Source organism: Amblyraja radiata, chromosome 7, assembly GCF_010909765.2.
Source record: "Amblyraja radiata isolate CabotCenter1 chromosome 7, sAmbRad1.1.pri, whole genome shotgun sequence".
In the NCBI taxonomy this organism is placed as follows: domain Eukaryota; kingdom Metazoa; phylum Chordata; class Chondrichthyes; order Rajiformes; family Rajidae; genus Amblyraja; species Amblyraja radiata.
This window is the reverse complement of record NC_045962.1, coordinates 37,192,455-37,207,144: the sequence shown is the minus strand read 5'-3', so window position 1 is coordinate 37,207,144 and position 14,690 is coordinate 37,192,455. Positions and strand designations below refer to the sequence as shown.

General features: G+C 44.1%; 1 protein-coding gene across 3 annotated transcripts in view; it reads left to right on the top strand.

The window, feature by feature from the left end:
* The first annotated feature begins 451 nt into the window (after positions 1-451).
* Positions 452-14,690, top strand: part of csrnp3 (cysteine and serine rich nuclear protein 3) — a 101,591-nt gene continuing 87,352 nt past the window's right edge. The window contains exon 1 of one of the 3 annotated variants that reach the window (XM_033024193.1): positions 452-865. The gene's annotated coding sequence lies outside the window, so the exon portion shown is untranslated. Of the gene's footprint in view, positions 931-1,283; positions 1,309-14,690 lie in introns of those variants that run through there. The other 2 variants (XM_033024192.1, XM_033024195.1) reach the window with 2 other exon arrangements.

Sequence of the window (14,690 nt, the reverse complement as noted above, 5' to 3'; positions counted from 1 at the left end):
AGTATTTGCAATTCCTTGTAACTCCACAGATGTTGCCTGACCCGTTGTTACTTCAGCACTTGGTCTTTATTTTGTATGATTTCAAGGTTCTGTACATTGCACAATCCATGCTCTCCACAGCTGCTGCCTGACCCGCTGAGTTACTCCAACACTTTGTCTTTTTTTAACAATAAACGAGCACCTGCAGTTCCTTGTTTCTGCCCTTTAATGATTTCAAGATTCTATTACCTGCTGAGTTACTCCAGCACTTTATGTATTTTCTTGTAAAGCAGTTCCTTGTGTCTACGGAGACGCTGTTTGGCCTCCGCTGTGTTACTCCAGCACTTTGTGTCTTTTCTTGTAAACCAGCACCTGCAGTTCCTTGTTTCTGCCCTTTAATGATTTCAAGGATCTGCACACATTGCATTACCTGCTGAGTTACTCCAGCACTTGGTGTCTTTTCCTTGCAAACCAGCATCTGTAGTTCCGTGTGTTGGCTGCTGTGGTGATGTGGAGGCTGTGCACATTGCATGGCCGGGCGAGCTGAAGACAGCGGCAGTGCTGGGGAACAAAGCCGAGTGTGGAGCTCAGCCATCGACTTGGGCGGCTCACGTTGCAGCGCGCTGCCGCTGCGGTGCGGGTGCGGGGAGCGCAGAGCCGTCAGCCTCTCTCCCCCTTCCCACTCTCTCTCCTCCTTCCCATTCTCCCTCTCTCTTCCCTTCCTCTCTCTGCTCCCTCCCTCCCTCCCTCCCTCTCTCTGTGCCGCGGCTACAACACTGCTACAACCAAAGATACTAGCTACACTGTCGCACTTGGCGAGCGGATACTCCGACGCTCCGCAAGGAGGGAGCCTCCGATGCTCAGAGTCGATGTCGGCGACACCGAGGTGAGGATCGGGGGCCTCCGGCAGCGCTCCGTGCCCGGGGAGGGGAGGACACACACACACACACGGTAGGTGGTGGCCATTGGAAGGAAGCCTTGGTTTCTCTCCCAGTGTCTGGCTTGTTTCAGTGTGAGGGGAGCGGGCAGACCCGCCGCCTCCTCCCGGGCCGCTGGTCAACGCCACCGGCGGCTGCTGCTGCTGCTGAGCTGGGCTGGGCCAGGCACCCACCGTGTCCCCCACCCGTGTCCTCGGGTCACCCACTAGCAAGTGTATCAAGGCAGCGAGAACACTGAACACATCAAGTCACCTTATTAGAGCCATAGACCCATAGAACACGGCAACAGGCCCTTTGGCCCAACCCATCCATGCCGACCAAGATGCCCCCATCGAAGCTAGTCTCATTTCCCTGCGTTTGGCCCCTACCCCTCCAAACCTTTCCTGCACGGGTACCGTCCAAATGTATTTTAAATGTTGCTATGGTTGCTCAGCTTGTTTTCATCAATTTGCATGATAAACAAAAGAGAGAGAGTCATTTTATGATGCTAATCACAAGGATATAATTTTCAAGCAACGACCAACCTTTGAATGTACCTCCCACTATGTTCAATGTAATATTATAGTAAGTTTCTTCTTATTTTTAAATACAATTTGTTAGTTAGTTCTGGGGCATTTTCACCATGTTAGTGCACGAGTTTTGATAATATTTTTTCGGCATTATAGTTTTTTTTTAAAAGACCAAGTAGACAGGATGTTAAAACAGATGGATAGTGAACATTGTTTTAAGGTGTTTTGTTGTAAAGTGGGTCTGCCATGGCTGCTTTCTGGATTGAGACAGGTTTAGAGGGTCTGAACTGCAGACCGGAGCTGAATATTCTGGGAATAATGCAGCTCTCGTTCAGCACTGCAGTAGTATAATTAGCAGCGAGGTTTTTAATATTTTTTTCTGCAGTAGCTGAGTCTCAGTTCCATGAAAGCATTAAAACAGAATACTATTGGAACTGCTTAAGTCTTCAATAAGACTGTAACCTTTAAATTTGTGGTTTCTGCTTTATAAATTATCTAACTATAAAAATGTGCAGGAAGGAACTGCAGATGCTGGTTTACATCAAAGATAGACACATAGTCCTGGAGTATCTCAGCAGGTCAGGTAGCATCTCTGGAGAAAAAGGATGGGCGACATTTCAGGTCAGAACCCTTCTGCAGACTGCTGCAAACTGCTGAAGAACAGTCTGAAATAGGGTTCCGACCCAAAATGTCACCTATCCTTTTTCTCCAGAGATGCTGCCTGACCTGCAGAGTTACTCCAGCATTTTGTGTCTAATGATAAAAACATTGCATGTAACAATGCTTCAAGCGCAGGAGGCTGAGGGGTGATCTTACAGAGGTCAAGAGTGTTTTAGTGTCATATGTCCCGGACTAGACAATGAAATTCTTACTTGCTGCAGAACAACAGAATATATGAATATGTAAACATTGTGTATAACGGGGGGGAAAAAATAAAAAGTTCAGTAAATAACAAATATAGTGCAAATAATTAATAATAATAGTCTTTTGCAGTTCAGAGCTCATAGCTTATTCGTTGTGTTTAATAGCCTGATGGCTGTGGGGAAGTAGCTGTTCCTGAACCTGGACGTTACAGTCTTCAGGCTCCCGGGCCTTCTTCCTGATGGCAGTGGTGAGATAAGTGTGTGGCCAGGATGGTGTGGGTCCTTGATGATTTTGGCTGCCTTTTTGAGGCAGCGACAATGATAGATCCCTTCGACGGTGGGGAGGTCAAAGCCGGTGGTGGACTGGGCAGTGGCCACAACTTTTTGTAGTCTTTTTCGCTCCTGGACGTTCAAGTTGCCAAACCAGGTCACGATGCAACCAGTCAGAATGCTCTCTACCATGCACCTGTAGAAGTTTAGGAGAATCCTCTTTGACATGCTGAATCTCCGTAATCTTCTCAGGAAGTAGAGTCGCTGATGTGCCTTCTTTAAAATTGCATCGGTGTGCTGGGTCCAGGAAAAATCTTCTGATATATGCACGCCCAGGAATTTGAAGTTATTGACCCTCTCCACCATCGTCCCGTTGATATAAATAGGATTGTGGGTCCTCATCCTTCCCCTACTAAAGTCCACAATCAGTTCCTTGGTCTTACTGATGTTGAGAGCCAGGTTGTTGTGCTGGCACCATTTGGTCAGTCGGTCGATCTCACTTCTGTACTCTGATTCGTCCAACCACAGTGGTGTCATCGGCGAACTTGATGATGGAGTTCGCACTATGACCGGCTACGCAGTCAAGGGTATAGAGTGAGTAAAGCAGGGGGCTGAGCACGCAGCCTTGAGGTGCTTCCAAACTAATTGTTACTGAGGATGAAGTGGTTCCTCCAATTCGAACAAACTGTGGTCTGTGGATGAGGAAGTCGAGGGTCCAATTGCAGAGGGATGCGCAGAGGCCCAGTTCCATGAGCTTGGTAACCAGCTTGGAAGGGGTGATGGTATTAAACGCCGAGCTGTAGTCTATAAACAACAGCCTGACGTAGGTGTTTTATTGTCCAAGTGGCCCAGTGCGGAGTGGAGAGCCAGTGAAATTGCATCTATCGTTGACCTGTTGTGGCGGTATGCAAACTGTAGTTGGTCGAGGTTCTTGTTGAGGTAGGAGTTGATGTGCACCATAACCAACCTCTCAAAGCACTTCATCACCACAGACGTTAGTGCCACTGGTCGATAGTCATTGAGGCATCATGAGTAAATGCACAGAGTGCAGAGAAGATTTACGAGAATGTTGCCAGGACTTGAGGGCCTCTGCTATTGGGGGAGGTTAGGTAGGCTCGGAGTTAATTCCTTGGAGCGCAAGAGGATTTGGGGTGATCTTATAGAGGTGTATAAGATCATGAAATGAATAGATAGGTTGAATGCATCTTTTTCCCAGGGTGGAGGAAGTAAGAACAAGACAATATTGGGTTAAGGTGAGAGGGGAAAGATTTAATAGGAACGTGAGGGGCAACTTTTTCACACAGACGGTGGAGGGTGTATAAAAAGTGCTGCCAGGGGTGCTAGTTATTACCTGGGCTAGATTCTAAAGCTAGGGCCAATGAAGAAAAAATCATGAGTGGGAAAAGATTTAATAGGGACCATGGGGATTTTTTTCATTCAGAGTGTCATAGAATCATACAGCATGGAAACAGGCCCTTCAGCCCAACTCGTCTGTCGACCAAGATGGACTATCTAAGCTAGTCCCTCCTGCCAGTTTTTGGCCCATATCCCTATTTCCCATTCAGTTACCTGTCTTTCAAATGCTGTGAAAGTACCTGCCTCAACTACCTCCTCTGGCAGCTCGTTCCAGACACCCATGTGGAAAAAGGTGTTCCTTAGGTACCGATTAAATCTTTCTCCTCCCACCTTAAATCAACGCCCTCTAGTTCTTGATTCCTCCACCCTCGAGGGGGAAAAAAAATGTACATTCACCCTCTCTATCTCCCCCCCCCCCCCTCATGATTTTGTACGGCTCTATTAGATCAGCCTCCTGTGCTCCAAGGGATAAAGTCCTAACCTGCCCAACCTCTCCCTATAGCTCAGGCCCTGCAATTCAGCTACCAGCATAACCAAGGACCAGTCTCGTCCCGGTCACTTCCCTCTTCTCCCCTCTCCCATCAGGCAAGAGGCACAGAATTGTGAAAATGCACACCTCCAGATTCAGGGACAATTTCCTCCCAGGTGTTATTAAATAACTGAACTATCCTACCGATAACTAGAGAGCAGTCCTGAACGATTATCTACCACAGTGGAGACCCTCATACTATCTTTATTTGGACTAATCTAGACTTTATCTTACACTAAATGTTATTCCCTTTATCATGTATCTGTACACTGTGGATGGCTCGAATGTAATCATGTTTTGTCTTTCTGCTGACTGGTTAGCACACTACAAAAGCTTTTCACTGTACTTCGGTACACGTGACAATAAACTAAACTCAAACTCAATTTTTGGCAACATTCTCATAAATCATCCCTGCACTCTTTCCAGCTCAGTGATATTTTTCCTATAGCAAGGTGATCAAAACTATTGAGGCTAGCACTATAACAGCATTTAGGAGATGTTTGGACATGTATAGGAAAGGTTTACAGGTGTGTGAGACTAGCTTAGATGGAGCATCTTGGTCGGCTTGGACGAGTTGGGCTGAAGGGCTCTTTTTTGTGCCGTATGACTCTATTCCACATCACTGTTTTGCTCTCTGGTGTCAGAGGTTATGGGGAGAAGGCAGGAGAATGGGGTTAGGAGGGAGAGATAGATCAGCCATGATTGAATGGTGGAGTAGACTTGATGGGCCGAATGGCCTAATTATGGTCATATCACTTATGATCTTATGAACTCTCTGTTCATTAGCCACTGCTTCTACTCATCAGCAATGCAGAGGGTTCCATAAGAAGTAGAAGCAGGAGTCAACTGCGTGATCTCACAAGCCTCTGGCCTTTCAATAGGGTTGGGGTTGCAATGATATTGGCCTCAGAGTGCTCTCCGTAGCACTTGACCGCCATTGAGATCAATATTCTGTTTGTCTCGAGCTTCAGGATATTCAATGATTCAGCCTCTATCATTGTCAGGGGTAGAGAATTCCAAAGCTGGCCAATCCTGTGAGAAGGTATTGGTTTAATATTGTCGCGTGTACCGAGATACAGGGAAGAGCTTTGTTTACGTGCTATTCAGTCAAATCATACCATACATGAGTACAATCAAACCACACATAAGAACAAGAGGTAGTGCAAAGAGAAAAATACCAGAGTGCAGAATATAATATTACAGAGAATAATCCAAGGTCCTCAGAGAGGTCGTTTAGAAGATCGGGACTATACCCTAGCTTATAAGAAGGGCGTTCAGCAGTTTCGTTTAGAGATACAGCATAGAAACAGGCCCTTCGGCCCACCAAATCCAGGCCGACCATCAATCACCCATTCACTAGTTCTATGTTATCCCACTTTCTCCTCCACTCCTACACAACAGGGACAATTTAGAGAGGGCCAATTAACCTACAAATCGGCACATCTTTGGTACGCGGTGGCAGGGAGAACGTGCAAACTCCACACAAACACCATCTGATTTCCATCCATTTCTCCATTTATTTTAGGCCAACTGATTGGATGTTAGTTAAGATGCCAAGTCGTGAATTGTTTTAAATTTTAAAAACGTGTTGGGTATTGAAAGGGATGCTTGTATTGGTTTGCATATTATGCCTTTTTATATTTACAGATGTGATTGGGTGTGAATTCTGCTATTTAAATTGTCACGCCGTGTGGCACATTGGGTAAAGTCACTGCCTCACAGCTCCAGAGCTCCAGGTTCAATCCTGATCTTGGGTGCTGTGTGTGGAGTTCACATGTACTCTCAGTGACCGAATGGGTTTCCTCCGGGTGCTCTGGCCTCCTCCCACATGGGTTTGTAGGTTGATTGGCCCTCTGTAAATTGAGTGTTGGGAGCGGGATAAGTAAGTGGGATAACATCGAACTAGTGTGAACTGGCGAGAAAGTGGGATAACATAGAACTAATGTGAATGGGTGGACTCAGTGGGCCTAAGGTCTGTTTCCATGCTGTATCTTTTAATTTGGGCTTTGTTGTAAGAGTTAACAAGTTAAGGCAGCGATCTTTCTGTCAATGCCGAGGGCTTTGAATGCTGCTGTTGTTTGCTGCTATTCTCGACACGCCCAGCCGAGGGATCTGCTTGGGGTTTGGTTGGTGTGAAGCCTGATTAACTGCAGAGTCCATGCTTTGCGGGTTTGAAAACCTCCAACAATGGCAGCAAGCTGTCTGTGTGTACGCCATTCTTGCAGGCAGTGCTTGCAGAAAGCTGTGATTGATGGGTCTGTGAGGAGAGGCCGTGGTACAGATGGGAATGTTTAAATGCCCGCTAATTAATGAGGTCAGCATTACATCTTCTGGGTGAGCCAATTTATACAATTGTGTAGGCCAGACATGTGCAGAAACGTTTTGTATTCACCACTGAGAGCAGGCTTACAATTAGGGCTGAGATATTATAAAAGCAGTAAAAAGGAAAATAAAAATATGCCGTAAAAATGTCATCCTGATGTAACGCTGTGAGTACTATTGAGAATTAAAGAGCATGTTATGGGGGCAATACAGCAGCTCGCTTCCTGACCAAAGGACGTTTGAGGTGATCGTAAAGAATGTATCTAATATCTGATGGCTTCCAGAATGAGAAGCTTTTAGCATTTGACTTTTCCTGGGAGAGCAAAGAAAATAAGTTTCCGGCACAGTGACCCAGTGGGTAGAGCCGCTGCCTCACAGCGCCAGAGACCCGGGTTCGAGCCCAACCTCTGGTGCTGTCTGTGGGTGGAGTATGTACGTTCTCACTGTGGCTGCGTGGGATTTCACCCATGTGCTCCGGTTTCCTCCCACATCCCAAAGACGTGCGGGTTTTGTAGGTTAATTGGCCCTCTGTAAATTGTGTAGGGAGTGGATGAGAAAGTGGGATAACAGAATGAGTGTGAATGGGTGATCAGGTCCCAATTTGGTCGGCGTGGGCCGAAGGGCCTGTTTCCGAGCTGTATCTTTCAATCATCCAGAATGTCAGTAATTTTCTGACTGGCTAGAATGTCGTGGTGAGCGTGGATCGATACGAGGCATTCCATTGTTGGTCATTGTTTGAGAAAGATGCCTCCCAACATGTTTTATAGCTGAGAATATAGCTAACCTGAACTAAAAAAGGCACAAAGTGCTGGAGGAACTCAGCGGGTCAGGCAGCACCTGTGAAGGGACTGGATAAGTGCCGTTTCAGGCCGGGACCCTTCTTTAGACTGAGTAGAGGGGAAGAAAGCTGGAAAAGAGTGGTGGGGGAGGGGCAGAGCCTGACAAGTGGTAGGTGGATACAGATGAGGGAGTGATTGTCAGATGAGTGGAGTAAGTGGTAAAGGCTGGAGGTGAAAAGGAGACATAAGAGTGTCAGATAGGGAGAGAAGTGGAGGAGGGAAATGTAAAGCCGGAGGGAGGGATATGGATGGAAGGGGATGGTAAATTGTCAATGGCTTGAACTAAAGTTTCATGACACTATCACTTTCACAAAAAAATCTCAGGTGTTGTAAAATGTGCTGCTTGGGGGAACTTGATCTTAATACAAATCGGGTCAATTTTATTTTTCGATTCAATTGATTTAATGTGGCCTTTATCATGGAAAGGAAACTGACGTTATACCAGGTGTAAATCGCAGAGGAAACTGAGGGGCACTAATGGTAGCAGGTATTTTATTTGTGGCATTATGTGGGCTTCATGCTGATCTGCCTTCTGTAACAGTCTTAAGATGGTGAGGCCACTGGGCATGTACCTCGGCAGGCATGGGTAAAGAGGAAAATGCTGCAAGATATCAACAAGTGGCCTGCAAACTTTGGTGTTAAATGGACTTTATTTTGGTGTGGGTGCGATCATGAACATATTTGGTGAGATGATAAAGGAAGATAGAAACAAAATGCTGGAGTAGCTCAGCGGGACAGGCAGCATCTCTGGAGGAAGGGAACAGGTGACGTTTTGGGTCGGATCCCTTCTTCAGATAAGCTCGTTTCTGGGTGATGATGTTAGTTCTGATACAGGTTTTTTTTTGTTTAGAGTCTTTTGTAAATTGCTCTGTATTTGGTGAGGCTGCATTTGGTACGATTGTGTGCAGTTCTGTTCGACCCCATTACAAGAAGGATGTTGGAGTCTCTGGAGAGGGTGCAGAAATTGTTCCAGAAGAGAATCCAGATGCTGCCTGGATTGAAGGACATTAGCTAAAAGGAGAGATTGAACAAAACTTGGATCGTTTTCTGTCTAGTAGTATGTATAAAATTGAGAGGCATATATTTAGACAGAACCAATTCCCCAGGCTAGAAATGTCAAAGACTAGAGGCCATAGCTATAAGGTGTGAGGAGTACAGTTTAGATGAGATGTGCGTGGTAAGTTTTTTGTTTTGTTTTGTACATTCTCCCTGTGACCACGTGGGTTTTCTCCAGGTGCCCTGGTTTCCTCCCACACTCCAAAGACTTACGGGTTTGTAGATTAGTTGACCTGTAAATTGTTCCTAGTGTGTAAGATAGAGCTAGTGTATGGGTGATTGCTGGCTGGCATGGACTTGGTGGGCCGAAGGGCCTGATTCTATGCTGTATCTCTAAAACTAAACTAAAGTATATCTATCTTTGGTCAATCATATGTCACCTCTGCTAATGTTCATTCATCTGTTATTCCTGTCTTAATTTTAAATTCACTTTCTTAGCCCTTGTAATCCTTGCGGCTGCTTGTTCAATGTTTAACTTTAACTTGTTCAAAGTTTCTTTAACTGTTGAAATAATTCCTCTAAAACTAAATACTTTGCTGCAATGTACCTTGGAGAAGAGGGTTATTTGGTTTCTGGGCCAGGCTAGCTCATGTTAAACAAAATTAATTCAAAACTCAATGAGTTTAAACAATATTCTGCTCAGATTAATGGATGCTCTAAAGCCTTTTTAATTAAGCAATCATTCTTGTCCCCAACACAATGGCCGCTAAACTATTATTTGCTTACCGAGTCTTCCCGATGTCTGCTCATTTGTACATGGGCTTTGGTTTTAAAATAATGTTGAGACCTGTCTCTTTCTAAAGTGGCTTTATAAATTTACTGTTGAGTGCATATTTGCAAAAGCCAAAGCAAAGAATGCACATTCCAGTAATCCTTTTTAAAACATAACCATATTAGCATCTAATGAATGCCAACTGCATAATTATAACCTTTCCGTGAACTTTAAATCAAAGAATTCTGAAGTTAATCGTAACAAAACAAAAAAGGTGACGATGGCAAGACATGGAATAAAGGCCAAGTTACCCAACCTAATACTATGTAAAAATGATTAAATTATTTGGAAAATATATATAAATCTAAAGGTAAACTGTGTTTTTTAAAGGCAAGTTAAACCTTACTCTTTACATCAACCATCATCTATGATTTTCATTTAATGTTTGCGTGGTTGGGAGGGAATATATTTTGTTCAGTGAAATAGGATTGTATGAGATACGCTTTGCAAGTGTGTTTAGTTTTAGAGATGCAGCATGGAAACAAGCCCTTTGGCTCACCGAGTCTGCACCAACCAGCAAGCACCCCCTACACTAGCACTGTCCTACAGTCCGACAATTTACAATTTTACCAAAGCCAATTAACCTACAATCCTGCACGTCTTTGTAGTGTGGAGGGATACCCGAGCACCCGAAGAAAACCCACAGGGTCAACGTACAAACTCCATACAGACAACACCTGAGGTCAGGATCGAACCCGGATCTCTGATGCTGTAAGACAGCAACTTTACCGCTGTGTACTGTTCCGCCCCTGTGATGTTATGGAGATTTTATAATTGGACACCATTAACATTGATTTACTAAACAATAAACGGCAGGAGATTGCTGTGAAAATGTTTCTAAACAGATGTCCTTTAAATTCTTGTAATTTTTCCAACAATTACACCATTTACATAATCAGTTGTTCGATCAAACTGCAGTTTTGCTTTAGACGAAATCATTATAAGGGAAAGTTAACTGAATGAGTGTTTTATAATTTTTGAACTCTCTGTTTTCATACAACATATTGCATTTCATATTTGTTTGAATATGGTCAATATGTTGTTTAAATTATCGCTAATGTTGAACGGCTCTTTAATAACTTGACACACGATGAAAATTGCTTCAGATTTTATCGTTTCATATTATTTCAAGTCTTTATATGAACCTAAAACTAAATGTTTTAAAGCTGGAAAGTTGCATTTTCTTATTTGTTTGGGTACCTGCACATTGCATTATGTAAGTAAATTACATTGCTGCAATTTATCAAGCATCTTTTGTTAATAAACAAAAAATGTAGTTGAATATGGGAATTTAGTGTAGGGTAGAGATGCAGTGTTGAAGCAAGCCATTTGGCCCGCTGAGTCCACGCCGACCTTCGATCACCCGTTCATACTAGTTTTATACATTAACATCCATACCCTACGTACGAGGGGAAATTTACCTACAAACCCCTATGTCTGGGATATGGGAGAAAAGCTGATCACCTGGAGGAAACACATGGTCGCAGGGAGAACATGCAAACTCCACACACAGACCGCACCCGCGGTCAAGATCGAACTGAGGTCTTTTGTGCTGTGAGGCAGTGGCTCTACCGGCTTAACTTAATTAGGGAATTAAATGTCACACAAAGCTGGGTGGCGGTGTGAGCTGCGAGGAGGATGCACTGAGGCTGTAGGGTCTCTTGGATAGGTTGGGTGTGGCCAGAAGCATGGCAGTTGCAGTATTATGTTGGTAAATGTGAGGTTATCCACTTTGGTGGCAAGAACAGGAAGGCAGACCCTCATTTGAATGGTGTCAGATTAGGAGAAAGGGAGGTGCAATGAGACCTGGGTGTGCTTGTACATCTGTCACTGAAAGTAAGCATGCAGGTGCAGCAGGCATTGAAGAAAGCCAATGGCGAGAAGATTTGAGTTTAGGAGCAAGGAGGTCCTACTGCAGTTGTATAGGGCCCTGGTGAGACCGCACCTGGAGTAATGTGTGCAATTTTGGTCTCCTTATTTGAGGAAGCACATTATTGCAATTGATGGAGTGCAGCGTAGGTTCACCAGGTTAATTCCCGGGATGGCGGGACTGATGTATGATCAAAGAATGGGTTGGCTGGGTTTGTATTCTCTGGAATTTAGAAGGATGAGAGGTAATTTTATAAAAACATATAAAATTATTAGAGGATTAGCGTAGATCCATGAAAAATGTTCCTGATGTTGGGGGAGTCCAGAACCAGGAGTCACAGTTTAAGAATAAGGTGTAGGCCATTTGGGACTGAGACGAGAAAAAACGTTTTCATCCAGAGAGTTGTGAATCTGGAATTCTCTGCCACAGAAGGCAGTGGAGGCCAATTCACTGGATGTTTTCAAGAGAGAATTAGATTTAGCTCTTAGGGCTAAGGGAATCAAGGGATATGGGGAAAAAGCCTGAATAGGGTACTGACTTTGGATGATCAGCCATGATCATATTGAATGGTGGTACTGGCTTGAAGGGCCAAATGGCCTACTCCTGCACATATTTTCTATGTTTACCCTTCTCTCCTTATCTGAAACCCTTTTGTCTCCTTTTCACCTCCAGGCTTTATCAACTACTCTACCCACCTGTCAAATATCCCCCCACCCCCCCCCCCCCCCACCGTACCTGTTTCCACCTATCACTGGCCAGGCTTTGTCCTTCCCCCACCTCCCTTCACCTCTCCATTAGTCTGAATAATGGTCGCGGCTCGAAACGTCATCTGTCCATTTCCTAAACAGATGCTGCCTGACCCGCTGATTTCCTCCAGCACTTTGTGCGTTTTGCTTAAGGATAAAGATGAAGAATTGTTAATGATAAAGAAACACTGGTCTGATCGAAGAAGGCTTTATACAGGAAGCAGAGGTTGATGAAATATTAGCTTTCATTAAAATTGGCTTGAATCCTGAAGGATCATTTGGTATTTCAGTGAGATGATTCATGAATATGCCAATTATTACACACTTTCCATTTAACATTACCTTCGGGATGTCGTATGTAGTGAAGGGCACATTGTTACAAGAATGTTTGTGTTCTTCCTCTATTAAATGAGTTATAAATAAAACCGGTTGTATTGGTGGTTCCTGTAACAATGCGATCATTCAATGGTGATGTTCTATTGTTGACTAGGGAAGGAACAATGGGGGCCCGGCGAGGGTGGGACCGCTGTGAGGGAGGTGGGGTAGAACAATGGACAATGGGCACCCGGTATGGGGAGGCTGCCGTGTGGGAGGGGGGAATTTGTAACTTTGTAAGCGCCCTTTATGGGTGTCTATTTGCATACCCTAGCAAGGTATGGAAGCAAAGAATTTCACTGTGATTTGTTATGTGACAATAAGGTATTCAATTCAAATCAATTTTGTCTTGAAATAAAACTTGGTTGAGATCTGTCATTTTACTTTTGATGCAGATTTACAGCATAAGAATAACTGGGGGTTGTTCCACTGAATAACCTCCCTGCTCCGCAGTCTCGAGTGGCTGATTTCATGTTGGTAGATCTGCTTTTTAATTCAAACGCACACAAACAGTGCCTTGAGTATGCCACACCCGGAAGAAACCCACGTGCTTACGTTGATAATCTAAAAAATTCCACACAGACAGCACCCAAGATTGAGGGTAGAGTTGCTGCCTTAAAGCGCTAGAGTCCAGGGTTTCATCCTGACTATGGGTGCTGTCCATATGGAGTTTGTGCATTTTCCCAGTGACTGTGTGGGCTTTCTCCGGAAGCTCTGGTTTCATCCCACATTCCTCCCACATTCTAAAGATGTACAGATTTGTAGGTTAAATGGCTTCTGTAAATTGTAAATTGTCCCTAGTGTGCAGGACAGTGCTAATATACAGGGTAATCTGCCTCAGTGGTCTAAAGGGCCTGTTTCCACGCTGTATCTCTATAGTCTAAATCGGGATCGAACCAGAGTTTCTGGCACTGTGCTGCCCATTGCTTCAAGCTTTGTGCTATTTATGAATTACTCTGTTCTCTCATTTTTAGATCTTAACGGAGTGGGAACACATTCACATCCTAGAGTCATAGATGAAAAACAGCATGGGAACAGACCCATCGGCCCAAATTGCCCACACTGACCAACATGTTCCAACTACACTTGTCCCACCGGCCTGCTTTTGGCCTGTATCCCTCTAAACCTATCCTATCCATGTACCTGTCTAAATGATTCTTTAATGTAGCGATAGTACCTACCTCAATTACCTCTTCTGTTGTTCTCTACACCCACCACCTTTGTGTAAAAAAAGTAACGGCCCAGGTTCCTATTAAATCTTTTCCTCCCTCACCTTATACCTATATCCTCTGTTCTCTATTCCCCTAATCTGGGCAAGAGACTGTGTGTTTACCCGATCTTTTCCTCTCACAATTTTGTACACCTCTATAAGACACCCCTCATCCACCAGCGCTCCAAGGAATAAAGTCCTAGCCTGCCAAGCCTCTCCCTATACAGTGACATCCATAATGTTTGGGACAAAGACCAATCATTTATTTATTTGACTCTACTCCACAATTTGAGATTTGTAATAGAAAAAAAAAATCACATGTGGTTAAAGTGCACATTGGCAGATTTTTGTAAAGGCCATTTTTATACATTTTGGTTTTACCATGTAGAAATTACAGCAGTGTTTATACATAGTCCCCCAGTTTCAGGGCACCATAATGTTTTGGGACACAGCAATGTCATGTAAATGAAAGTAGTCTTGTTTAGTATTTTGTTGCATATCCTTTGCATGCAATGACTGCTTGAAGTCTGCGAATCATGCTGGGTGTCTTTTCTAGTATTGCAGACATCTTTAGCTGATACTTGTTTTGGGGGCTAGTACAGTTCAGTTTTCTCTTCAGCATATAAAATACATGTTCAATTGGGTTCGGATTGGTTGATTGACTTGGCCACTCAAGAATTGACCATTTTTTAGCTTTGAAAAACGTCTTTGTTGCTTTAGCAGTATGTTTGGGATCATTGTGTTGCTGTAGAATGAACCGCCAGCCAATGAGTTTTGAGACATTTGTTTGAACTTGAGCAGATAGGATGTGTCTATACACTTCAGAATTCATTATGCTTCTACCATCAGCAGTTGTATCATCAATGAAGATCAGTGAGCCAGTACCTTCAGCAGCCAATGGATATGCCAGGCTATAACACCCCCACCACCGTGTTTCACAGATAAGGTGGTATGCTTTGGATCTTGAACAGTTCCTTCTCTCCTCCATACTTTGCTCTTGCCGTCACTCTGATATAAGTTAATCATTGTCTTATCTGTCCACAAGATCTTTTTCCA